Source organism: Chaetodon trifascialis, chromosome 4 (genome assembly GCF_039877785.1).
Source record: "Chaetodon trifascialis isolate fChaTrf1 chromosome 4, fChaTrf1.hap1, whole genome shotgun sequence".
Taxonomy (NCBI): domain Eukaryota; kingdom Metazoa; phylum Chordata; class Actinopteri; order Chaetodontiformes; family Chaetodontidae; genus Chaetodon; species Chaetodon trifascialis.
Window position 1 is genome coordinate 25,470,860 of NC_092059.1, and position 11,562 is coordinate 25,482,421.

An 11,562-nucleotide genomic window follows, 5' to 3' on the forward strand; every position below is an offset into this window, starting at 1 on the left:
GTCTAATCTTTGAGCATAACTGAAGAGCACCTTTAAGAGCCTGTGTGTTATTTTCTATTAGTTCTGTTTAATTTTTTTATTTATTTTTTCATGTTGAGGCTACATTGTGAAGCTGTGTTACTTAGCTGTGTTACAGCCTGTATTCAGAGCTGCTGTACAATTAAAGGTATTATCATGATTATTATCTAATTCAGTATGTTTGTGCACAATGAGTCTGTCCTCTGAGGGAATGTCGCTGATACAAGATGCCCCCCTGCCCGAGGATCAGTGTGTAATACCTGTTGAACGCTGACAACAGTAAAGACAGGTCATAGTCAGTGAGTGCTGCTTGAAGCAGAGGCATGTCTTTATGTCCTGGATATGTTACTGCAGTGTTCTGTGTGTTTTCTTTCCCTTACAGGCTGTGTGTTTTGGCTCCTCCTGCCACCCCGGAGGAGGTCTTGGCATGCCTTCGTTCTTTCCACCTGCCCCTGCTGGACAGATTTTCCTGAGAGAAATATCAAGGACACACACTTAAAATAGTAAGACAGGATTTACACCTCCAATGGCAGTAACACTTTCTTTAACTGTTGATCTTTTAATTACTTAAAATCGACATTGTCAGTAACAAGAATGATTTATTTCTTGATCCCCCAAAGAAATATTCGTCAAATCCTTGATAAGAACTAATTCAATCCCTGACAACATAAAATCATTGTGTGTTGAATATGAAAACTAAGTTTATTACTTAAAAAAAAACTTGTGAAACTGAAGACATAAACTGTCCAATGACATTTTCCTCAATGAATCCTCATCATATAAATAACAATGTAAACTTAAAGTACAGCAGACACTGAGTATATGATCATTTAATTAATCATGATGTTTGATTTGATTTGGTTTAATTGGTTTAATTTAATTTAAACATTATTATCAGAGTATTTTCTGAAATTTGTCTTGCATCCTGAGGTGGACACTGTTTCACATGCACCACAAATCACAACATTTCAGCAAACAACGAAAAACACTACACACATTAATGGCATGTTGTAACCACTCACTTTAACATTCAGACATTAGTCTACACAGGAGAGTTAGTAACAATGGGAGTTGATGATGTCTGATTAACTATTTGTGCTGGTTTAGTCATCCTTAACAATAAGAGGTCTGGTTGATGGGTCCACATGTACCTTTTAAGAAGCTGCAGTTTTAGGCTTGTCTAAATGCTCCGATGTGAGATATATCAGTGCTACAATTTCACTTAAATGCAAGCTGGTAAGTGTCCAGTTTGCTACCCACACATTCTGAACCCTGACTCTTTCTTTTCTGTTTGAAAACACTTCTGATCAGGCATACATGTCTTCATGGTGTGGCTTATTGTCCGCACAAATGTTAACTTCACCACCCCCTATACAACCACCTTCCCTAAGCTTTTCAATGGGGATCGTCCTGGAGTAGAGAGACAGCCCCAAACCGAGCAAAGATGAAGTGTTCAGTATGGAAAAGCAAACTATTTACAAGTAGCAGTCATTGTGGATCTCTCACTCAAACTGATCAAACTGACTTTCAGCTCACACCAAAGACTGCTGAGAGTTCCAGGAAGTCACCTTGCTGTGGAAAGATGATTGAAATAGACTGGAGAGGAACTGAAAACGACTCAGCTGCTGGGACATTTGTAGTTTCTGGTAAGCTTTCTAGACTCTGGACAACATGAAGATGAAAAATAAATAAATTAAAAACTTCAAATGCTTAAAAGCCAAATCATTTTCTTAATTAGTATCCACATTTAAATTCAATTCAATTCAAAGAACTTTCTTTACAAAAAGTATATACAGCAGAGGACACACACACACACACACACACACACACACACACACACACACACACACACACACAGATATCAAAATTTGATCACTGTAGGATTGTTATTTCACACTCCCATTCCCTTGAAGTATAAGTGTAAATAACCAACAGAAGTCTTGGAATCAATTATTTTTGCTAGATTTCTTTGTTCTGGCTCTGGAGGGGTTGTGTAAGGACAGGTGAAACACATGCAGCAGGTAGCCCAGGTCAAAGACTGGACTGTGTGGGTGCATTAGTGAGTTTGTCTCTGATTACTGTTCAGTTTTGAGAGTATAAAAGCCGTAAAACACTCTCAGACACTCTACTCTCAGGAACCATGATGAAAGTTGCCTTTGTCCTGCTGTTTGCTGCCTACGGTGAGTCTCATCCACATGATTTAATGCGGGTCATCTCTACCTCCAAGTTAGACTTGTGACACTGACAGCGGTCCGGCCTGTGTGTGCCACTGCACTGGATTTAAGATTTACAGACTAATACACAGTTTTATCATGGCCTTACTCTCCTGACAAGTTGGTCAAACTTATCTTCAGGAGGGATTAGAAAAGCAAGTAGATGAAGGGAAGCAAATGTTTCAGAATATGATCTAAGTGAGTGACTGATCATGCTTCCAGTCATTGAGTGTGACCTCACCCTCCTTATGCTACTCTGGGTTTTTGTCTCTCTGTTGGGGCAAAACCTCTTTAAAAGTGTTTTGTGCCAGGAATCCAGCATCCATGAATAATAATAATAATAATGATAAATCAAAGCTGGGTTTCTAAGCCCTTCAGGTCACTACAACGCCTCTGAATATGCAACCTGCTGCTGCGATTAAATAATTCAGAATGAGTTTTTCCCCCTGAAGTTTGCATATAGGAAGACCAACCTAATCCCTGAGAAACAGTTCCAGTCAGTGTTATAGCTTTCAGTATCAGCCAGGCTTGTTAAGGGGCTGTACAGCCTATTGTAATAGGACCCAGAGATGCAGACCCGAAAACAGAGGTTGTGTGAAACAAAACAAATTTATTAATAAAAAGGAAAACAGAAAACACGCTCAACGAGCGGATAATACTTAAACAAAAGACGCACTCAAAAGGAGTGGATAAACAGAAGGAGCACCGACGAAGCGGGTATGACACGAGGCACGCGTGGAAGCGGCAGGCAGGCACTGAAACAAAGGAAAAACACAGCTCACTTAGAGACTGGGAAAATGTGGACAACAAAAAACGTAAATCTGGTTGAGAGAGAGAGACTAAAGACATGTACTTACGAACCATAAGACCAAACATCGACAAGGAGCTCGAGGAATAATCCGGCGACGAGGAGCAGGAAGTCCACGTCTTAAATACTCTCCCTGATGAGGGAGAGTGACTGCAGGTGAGTCGCAGTGGGAGGAGCTGGCAGCAGGTGAGGGGCTGCCCAGCCATGGAACCAGGGGTAGACAGACAGACACACACACACAGGGGAAAAAGGAGAGGAGACACACAGGGAGAGACAGGAAGCCAGGATCGTAACAGTACCCCCCCTCAAAGGTCGCCTCTTGGCGGCCTAGCAGGACGATCTGGGTGAGTCCGATGGAAGTCATCGATGAGGGATTGGTCTAGGATGAAAGACCGGGGTACCCAGGAGCGTTCCTCCGGACCGTAACCCTCCCAGTCGACTAGGTACTGGAAACCCCTGCCACGACGTCTTACGTCCACCAGGCGGCGGACAGAGAAGACAGGATCCCCGTCGATGAGTTGGGGGGGGGGAGGGGGCTCGGCTGGAGGGCACAAAGGGCTAGAGGAGACCGGCTTAAGCTGAGAGACATGGAAGGTGGGATGAATCCTCATGGAGTCGGGGAGCTTCAGGGTGACGGCTTGAGGGTTGATGACCTTGGTGATGGGGAACGGACCGATGAACCTGGGGGACATTTTCCGTGATTTGGTCTTTAATGGGATGTTCTTAGTGGAGAGCCAAACAGACTGACCTGGCTTATATGTAGGAGCTGGGGTCCTGTGGCGGTCTGCGGCACGTTGTTTGACCCCCTGGTTGCGCTCAAGAGCTCTGGTGGCAGTCTGCCAAATCTCCTTAATCCTCCTGAGGTGCTCAGCAACGGAGGGAACAGCAATCTCAGACTCCTGTGTGGAAAAAAGAGGTGGCTGATAGCCCAGGGAGACCTCAAAAGGGGAAAACCCGCTGGCCGAGGAGGTGAGCGAGTTGCGGGCGTACTCCACCCAGGGGAGAAGAGAGCTCCAGTCAGTAGGATTGTCGGCACAGATGCACCTCAGAGCTGTTTCCAGGCCCTGGTTGGCCCTCTCGGTCTGGCCGTTGGATTCCGGGTGGAAACCGGAAGTCAGGCTGACCGTGGCCCCCAGAGCCTTGGCGAACGCCTTCCACACTTGAGAGGAAAACTGGGGGCCACGGTCAGAAACGATGTCCAAGGGGATGCCGTGAAGGCGAAACACATTGCTGACCAACAGGTTGGCAGTCTCTAGGGCGGAAGGAAGCTTAGGGAGAGCGACGAAATGAGTAGCCTTGGAGAAACATTCAACAATCGTGAGAATGGTGGTGTTACCTCGGGAGGGAGGCAGCCCGGTGACGAAGTCCACGGCTATGTGAGACCATGGCCTGCCAGGAACGGGAAGAGGACGGAGAAGGCCAGCAGGTGCTTTGTGTGACGCCTTGCCGCGGGCACAGGTGGAACAGGCTGCTACGAACTCCCGAGCGTCAGCCTCTAAAGATGGCCACCAAAAATGCCGACGCAGCAGGGAGATAGTGCGGTTGGCACCAGGATGGCAGGAGAGGCGATGGGCATGAGTCCACTGAAGCACCTGGGAGCAGACAGAGTCAGGGACAAACAGTTTATTGGGAGGGCCATTACCTGGGTCGGGATGCTGGCGCTGTGCGTCCCTGACCACCCCTTCGATTTCCCAGGAGAGGGCAGCAATGATGCGTTCCTGGGGGAGAATGCTTACAGGCTCCCCGGAGTCCTCGGAGGGGGAAAACTGTCTGGAAAGAGCGTCTGGCTTAGTGTTGCGGGAGCCCGGTCTGTAAGTGAGAGTAAAGTTAAACCGGCTAAAGAACAGTGCCCAACGGGCCTGACGGGAGTTAAGACGCTTAGCAGACTTGATATATGCGAGGTTTTTGTGGTCGGTCCAGACCACGAATGGTTGTTCTGCCCCCTCTAGCCAGTGTCTCCACTCCTCCAGGGCTAGCTTGACCGCTAGAAGCTCCCGGTTGCCGACATCATGCGTTCTGCGGGAGAAAGGCGACATGAGAAGAAAGCACATGGGTGCAGACGATCGTCAGACTGGGCGTACTGAGATAGTACAGCACCAACCCCAGTGTCGGAAGCATCAACCTCGACCACGAATGGTCTGGAGGGGTCAGGTTGGATCAAAACTGGGGTGGATGTGAAGAGTGCTTTAAGTCTCAGGAATGCCTTGTCAGCCTCCACTGACCAGTCAAACTTCACTTTGGAGGAAGTTAACTTAGTCAAGGGTACGGCTATTTTGCTATAGTCCCGGACAAACCTACGGTAAAAGTTAGCGAAGCCAAGGAAGCGCTGTAACTCCTTCCGGGTCTCCGGGACTGGCCATTCGGCGACGGCCCTGACCTTTTCGGGATCCGCCTTCAGGTTGCCCTCCTGGATAATGAAGCCGAGGAAAGAAACAGTGTTAGTACTGAACTCACACTTCTCAGCCTTCACAAATAAGCGGTTCTCTAATAGCCGGGATAGGACCTGCTGGACGTGTGACTCGTGTTCCTCCGGAGACTGGGAAAAAATAAGAATATCGTCAAGGTAGACGAAAACGAACCTATTAAGGAAGTCGGGGCGGAGAGACGAGGGGCTGGTCAGACAGAGGCTCCCGGGAAACGACCGCTGATCCCTGCAGACGGAATGGCGGAGGAGCCGAATGACGGGAAGAGCGGCACCGAGACCGTTCCCTCCTCCGGTTGTCCAACTGGACTGCCCTGTCGATGAGTGCATGAATATCTGCGGGTTTTTCCTGGGTGGCGAGCTCCTCCTGCAAACACTCGGAGAGACCATTTAGAAACACACCCTGTAGAGCAGTGTCATTCCACCCAGAATCGGCAGCTATGGTGAGGAAATCTACGGTGTAATCGGCAGCGGCTTGGGAGCCCTGGGTAAGCCGGAGCAACCGGCTGAAGGCATTACCCGCGTGGTCGGGATGGTCGAAGACCAGTCTCAGCCTCCTCTCAAAATCAGAGTACGCTAGAGAGCTAATGTCCACGGATGAGTTCAGTGCCTCCGCCCAGGTTAACGCCTTGCCCCATAGCAACCCGAACGCGTAATGAACACGAGCACGATCGGACGGAAAAGCTCGGGGACGCTGGCGGAAAACAATGTTGCATTGTAACAAAAACCCTCTGCACTTTTCCCGAGCGCCGTCGAACGGTTCGGGGTTAGTAGCCAAAGAGTCGGGAAGAGCAGGTTCAGGCGGCCTAGCCGTAGGCTGCGACGGAGAAGAAAGGAAACTAGATAGGCTGGACATGTGGCGAGACAGATCAGCAACCTGTGCCGCCATATGCTGAGAGGATTCACACAACGCCTGTAGCAGCTGCTCATGCTGGCCCAGCAGAGTGCCTTGCATAGTCATTGCTTTTCGTACTGGATCTGCTGGGTCCATACTGGCCGGATTATTCTGTTAAGGGGCTGTACAGCCTATTGTAATAGGACCCAGAGATGCAGACCCGAAAACAGAGGTTGTGTGAAACAAAACAAATTTATTAATAAAAAGGAAAACAGAAAACATGCTCAACAAGCGGATAATACTTAAACAAAAGACGCACTCAAAAGGAGTGGATAAACAGAAGGAGCACCGACGAAGCGGGTATGACACGAGGCACGCGTGGAAGCGGCAGGCAGGCACTGAAACAAAGGAAAAACACAGCTCACTTAGAGACTGGGAAAATGTGGACAACAAAAAACGTAAATCTGGTTGAGAGAGAGAGACTAAAGACATGTACTTACGAACCATAAGACCAAACATCGACAAGGAGCTCGAGGAATAATCCGGCGACGAGGAGCAGGAAGTCCACGTCTTAAATACTCTCCCTGATGAGGGAGAGTGACTGCAGGTGAGTCGCAGTGGGAGGAGCTGGCAGCAGGTGAGGGGCTGCCCAGCCATGGAACCAGGGGTAGACAGACAGACACACACACACAGGGAAAAAGGAGAGGAGACACACAGGGAGAGACAGGAAGCCAGGATCGTAACAAGGCTTTGTAACTTCAGTTGTTTCTGTGGCCCAGCCTACGGGTGTGGCACACCCTCCTATCAGCCCTTGATGAGCCGTGTGGTGAAGTGTGGAAGATGCTCGACCCAACAGCTGGCCCTGGCAGGTGAGTTGTTAATAATCAGGCCATATGACAGATGAGGTGATAAAGATTTGCCATCTACTTCACATTTTTCTTTAATCATATCTCTTAAAGTAGGCCTCTGTTTGAATATTTCTGATTGTTTCAAATGATTGTAGTTCGTAATGCAGATGAATGGGCAGGTCTGCTACATATTATTTTCTGCAACACCCTGTTAAAACAATAAACAATTAAACAATTTCCCCTCGGGGGTAAATAAAGGATTTCTGATTCTGATTAAAGATACAATGAAATAACAGGATTGAAATGACACACAGAGTCATTCATAAAGAGAGTAACAAACATGAAACAAAGCACAGCATAGGTATGTGATTAAGAAAACTAATTATTCAGAATTAGTCATCTGGTTTTGTCACTGACAAGCAATTTCCAAAAAACACTGACTGTCCAGAGATCGTTCTCTGTCACCACTGCGTATAAAACCACATGTATGGCCTGATAGAAGATACATACTGCACATGCATCCATACATCTCACAACATGTTAAATCACATTATTAAAACAGTTGCTTCTGACAAGAACACACAAAAAACAGCATAATAAAGTTAAAACAATGTATTGTTCCTCTGTATTAATGTCTCTAAGTGATGTGTGGCTCTAAATCTGTCTCTCGTGTGTTTCACAGGTTTCTCTGCAGTTTCTCAAAGGCTCTAGGTATTCTCACAACTGTGGAGGCACTCTGCTCACTCCTAACTGGGTTTTGACGGCTGCCCACTGCATCGGGTAGGTTACAGTTTACTGTCATTCTCATGTCAGATGAAGGTTTTATCTAAAGTGTGTGTGTCTATGTTTGTATCAGACCTACCTACCGTGTGGTGCTGGGCGCACACGACCTGACCAAAGAGGAGGGCTATGAGCAGATCAGAAGTGTGGAGAAGATTGTGGTTCATCCCAAGTGGAACAAGAACTGCCTGATTTGTGTGTAAGAGTGTGTAACTCCTCCATACAGCTGCTTTTAGCTTATGTGTCAAATTGAAAAACAAGCTGTGCAGGAAACAGGACAGTGACATTTCACAAATTTGGACTAATTGATTTTTTTGGTCACTGTCATGCAGACGACACAGATGTGTGTCCTTTTACAACCAATGAAGAAGACAATTTCTTCCACTTCCTATCCTTTCTTTCAATCAGTCAGTGTCATTCTGATATTTTACTGATTACCTTTAAAGTACCTAATGGTTTAGCTTCCAGTTATATTACTGAATTACTGCTCACCTGTTCAGAAGTCCAGGTTCAGGACTAAAGGTGACCTGGTTTGTGCGGTCAGGGCTCCTCAGCTCTGGAACTTCCTGCCTGAAGATCTGAGGCTGCAGAATAAGTAACATCTATTATTACAAATGCTTTTAATTCATGCTAGCAAACTGTTTTGATGCCCAACATGTCTTGTCACTATATTAATGTTAATGTCAATTTGACATTTATTCACTATATTTTTTCCGTGAGTTGTTTCATTATGTTTTAACACGATTTTCTTGTTGCTCAGTAATGACATTGCGATGATCAAACTGGCCTCACCTGCCGAACTGAACGACAAGGTGCAGCCCTCCTGTGTGCCACAGAGCAGAGAGATCCCTCCTCACAACGACCCCTGCTACGTCACTGGCTGGGGAAGAATCTCCAGTAAGTGTCTGAAATGTGACGGCACACTTATTCTGACCTATAAGACATTATAAGCTCACTGATGGGACTGTACTCCACCAGTTTAATATCAGTTTGTTCTGAATTTAAATAGAATAATAAATTGGCTTATCTAATTTCTAATTGGCTTATCTAATTTCTAATTTTATCTGTTTCCTTATTTCCCAGCGTATGGTCCTCCTGCCTCTAAACTCCAGCAGGCTCTCCTCCCTGTGGTCGGCTATGACATCTGCAGCCGCAGAGACTGGTGGAGCATCAGTGTGAGGACCACAATGGTCTGTGCTGGCGGTGACATTCGCTCTGGCTGCTTTGTACGTACCCCCCATCTGGTCATCACAACACAATAAGAACAGCAGGTTCACCCTGTATCCATTTGTTGCCTTCACCTGTCCTCTGTCTGTGTCTGCAGGGAGATTCAGGAGGCCCTCTGAACTGCAAGGGTGCTGATGGCAAATGGTATGTGCAGGGGGTTACCAGCTTCGTCTCTAAACTAGGATGCAACGCCATCAAGAAGCCCACGGTGTTCACTCGCACCTCTTCCTTCACCGACTGGATTGCTGATGTGAGTTTCTGTCAGAGAAAAAACACAGCTAGCGTAACCATGGGAAATTATTAGCAACAGATCAAGTTAAAAAAAAACAAAACAAAACAAAACACAACACACAAAGATATAATACAGGCCCATTGCAGACACTTAAGTCTCAATATTTGAGCCCTTGCATTTATGTTGGTCCAAATTAAAAAAAAAACAAAAAAAACAGAACATATAAGTAAATAGTTAACTAAATAAATGAATTACCATAAATAAAAGTCCTAAAGTCATTAAGAGACTTGTATTTTTGGTGTGTACTCAAACTTTCTGAAGGCTGGTCCTTGTGTTTGGAAGGACTAGTATACAGTATCTAATATCATGGCTGCAATCCTTCATCTGCCACAAAGAACATACAAAGGTGCAATAACAATGTCTCAGTAATAACAGTAACTACACAACACCTCAGAATGATGAATGTGTAGTCTCTCCTCATTTGACCAGTGAAGCTAAATTTTACCTGCCTCTTCAGTATTTCTTACTTTTTTATCTTTCAGGCTATGCTGCAGAACTGAAGACCTGGAGCCTTTTAAATTTCAATAAACTTCATTCACTCATCATCTACACAATGTTTCAGCTCTCTTTCAGTTTTGTTTTTATAGTGGAAGCATTATAAACCAAAGCTGTGCTCGAATGCTGCAAATTAATTCTAATCAGGTTTTGAGTATGTGGCGTGTTCACACTGGAAAAATGCCAAAATTCAGACTAATAAATGTGTGATTTTTAAGTGTGCTGCTGAAGGACACCATTCTCCCAAAATGCAATGCACACAATGGAAAGGAAGGAGCTGCTCACAGCAGGAATAAAAATAAAACTAATCATAGACGATGGTAAATCAGCTCAAGAACACCTCAGAAAACAAACAAACAAACAAGCAAACAAACAAACAAGCAAACAAACAAACAAGCAAACAAACAAACAAACAAACACTAAAAACATTTTTCTGTGTATGTGAAATTTAACTGGCAGGCGTACGTTTTAAAAGTTGCCTTGCACAGTGCATGTATGACATAATTCCCTGTTAATATTAAAAGATACAGTATGTGGATTTCTTTTATACTTTTGCCAGCACTGCACTCTTTAAAATATCGCCAAGCTCATGATGTATAGTTTGAAAATAGAGATCAAAATCGATGCAGCAGAACCAGAGATGTCATGCGTTTTCTGGTCAGTTCGGCTGGGGATTGGAGTGTCTTGTGCTAGTAGCTGCTAATGCAGCCTTGAGCCACTGGCCTGCAGCAGAGACGAGAAGCAGTCACAGAGGTCTGGTAAGAGAGTAACAAACATGAAACAAAGCACAGCACAGGTATGTGATTAAGAAAACTAATTATTCAGAATTAGTCATCTGGTTTTGTCACTGACAAGCAATTTCCAAAAAACACTGATTTTCCAGAGATCATGTCACCACTGCGTGTAAAACCACATGTATGGCCTGATAGAAGATACACACTGCACATGCATCCATACATCTCACATGTTAAATCACATTATTAAAACAGTTGCTTATGACAAGAACACACAAAAAACAGCATCGCAAAGTAAAAACAATGTTTTGTTCCTCTGTATTAATGTCTCTAAGTGATGTGTGGCTCTAAATCTGTCTCTCGTGTTTCACAGGTTTCTCTGCAGTTTCGCTTATTCTCTGTGTACATGCACAACTGTGGAGGCACTCTGCTCACTCCTAACTGGGTCTTGACGGCTGCCCACTGCATCGGGTAGGTTACAGTTTACTGTCATTCTCATGTCAGATGAAGGTTTTATCTAAAGTGTGTGTATGTATGTTTGCATCAGACATACCTACCGTGTGGTGCTGGGCAAACACGGTAAATTTGCTTCTTTCTAGCTCCACACAGCTCCTGGTCTGCTGCAGAAGAAGGACTTATCAGGATGGGTTAAATGCAGAAGAACAATTTCACCGAAGCATGGCATGTGCATGTTGTGTTGTGTGTGTTGGAATTAGATGACTTACTTATCCCAGGAATCAATGAATTGTAAAAGTCCTTGTGGCCCTTTCTCACTAAGGTGAGAAAGAGGACAAAGGGATATTCAGTGAGGGAAACAGGATGAAGGGGGGAGTTTAAGGTGCAATTTTGGTATAGTATGAACCCTGGGAAACAAGATGAGAGCACTCCCC

General features: G+C 45.3%; 1 pseudogene; it reads left to right on the forward strand.

The window, feature by feature from the left end:
- Window positions 1-2,158: 2,158 nt before the first annotated feature.
- Window positions 2,159-11,147, forward strand: LOC139330160 (chymotrypsin-like elastase family member 3B; annotated as a pseudogene).
- Window positions 11,148-11,562: the final 415 nt, after the last annotated feature.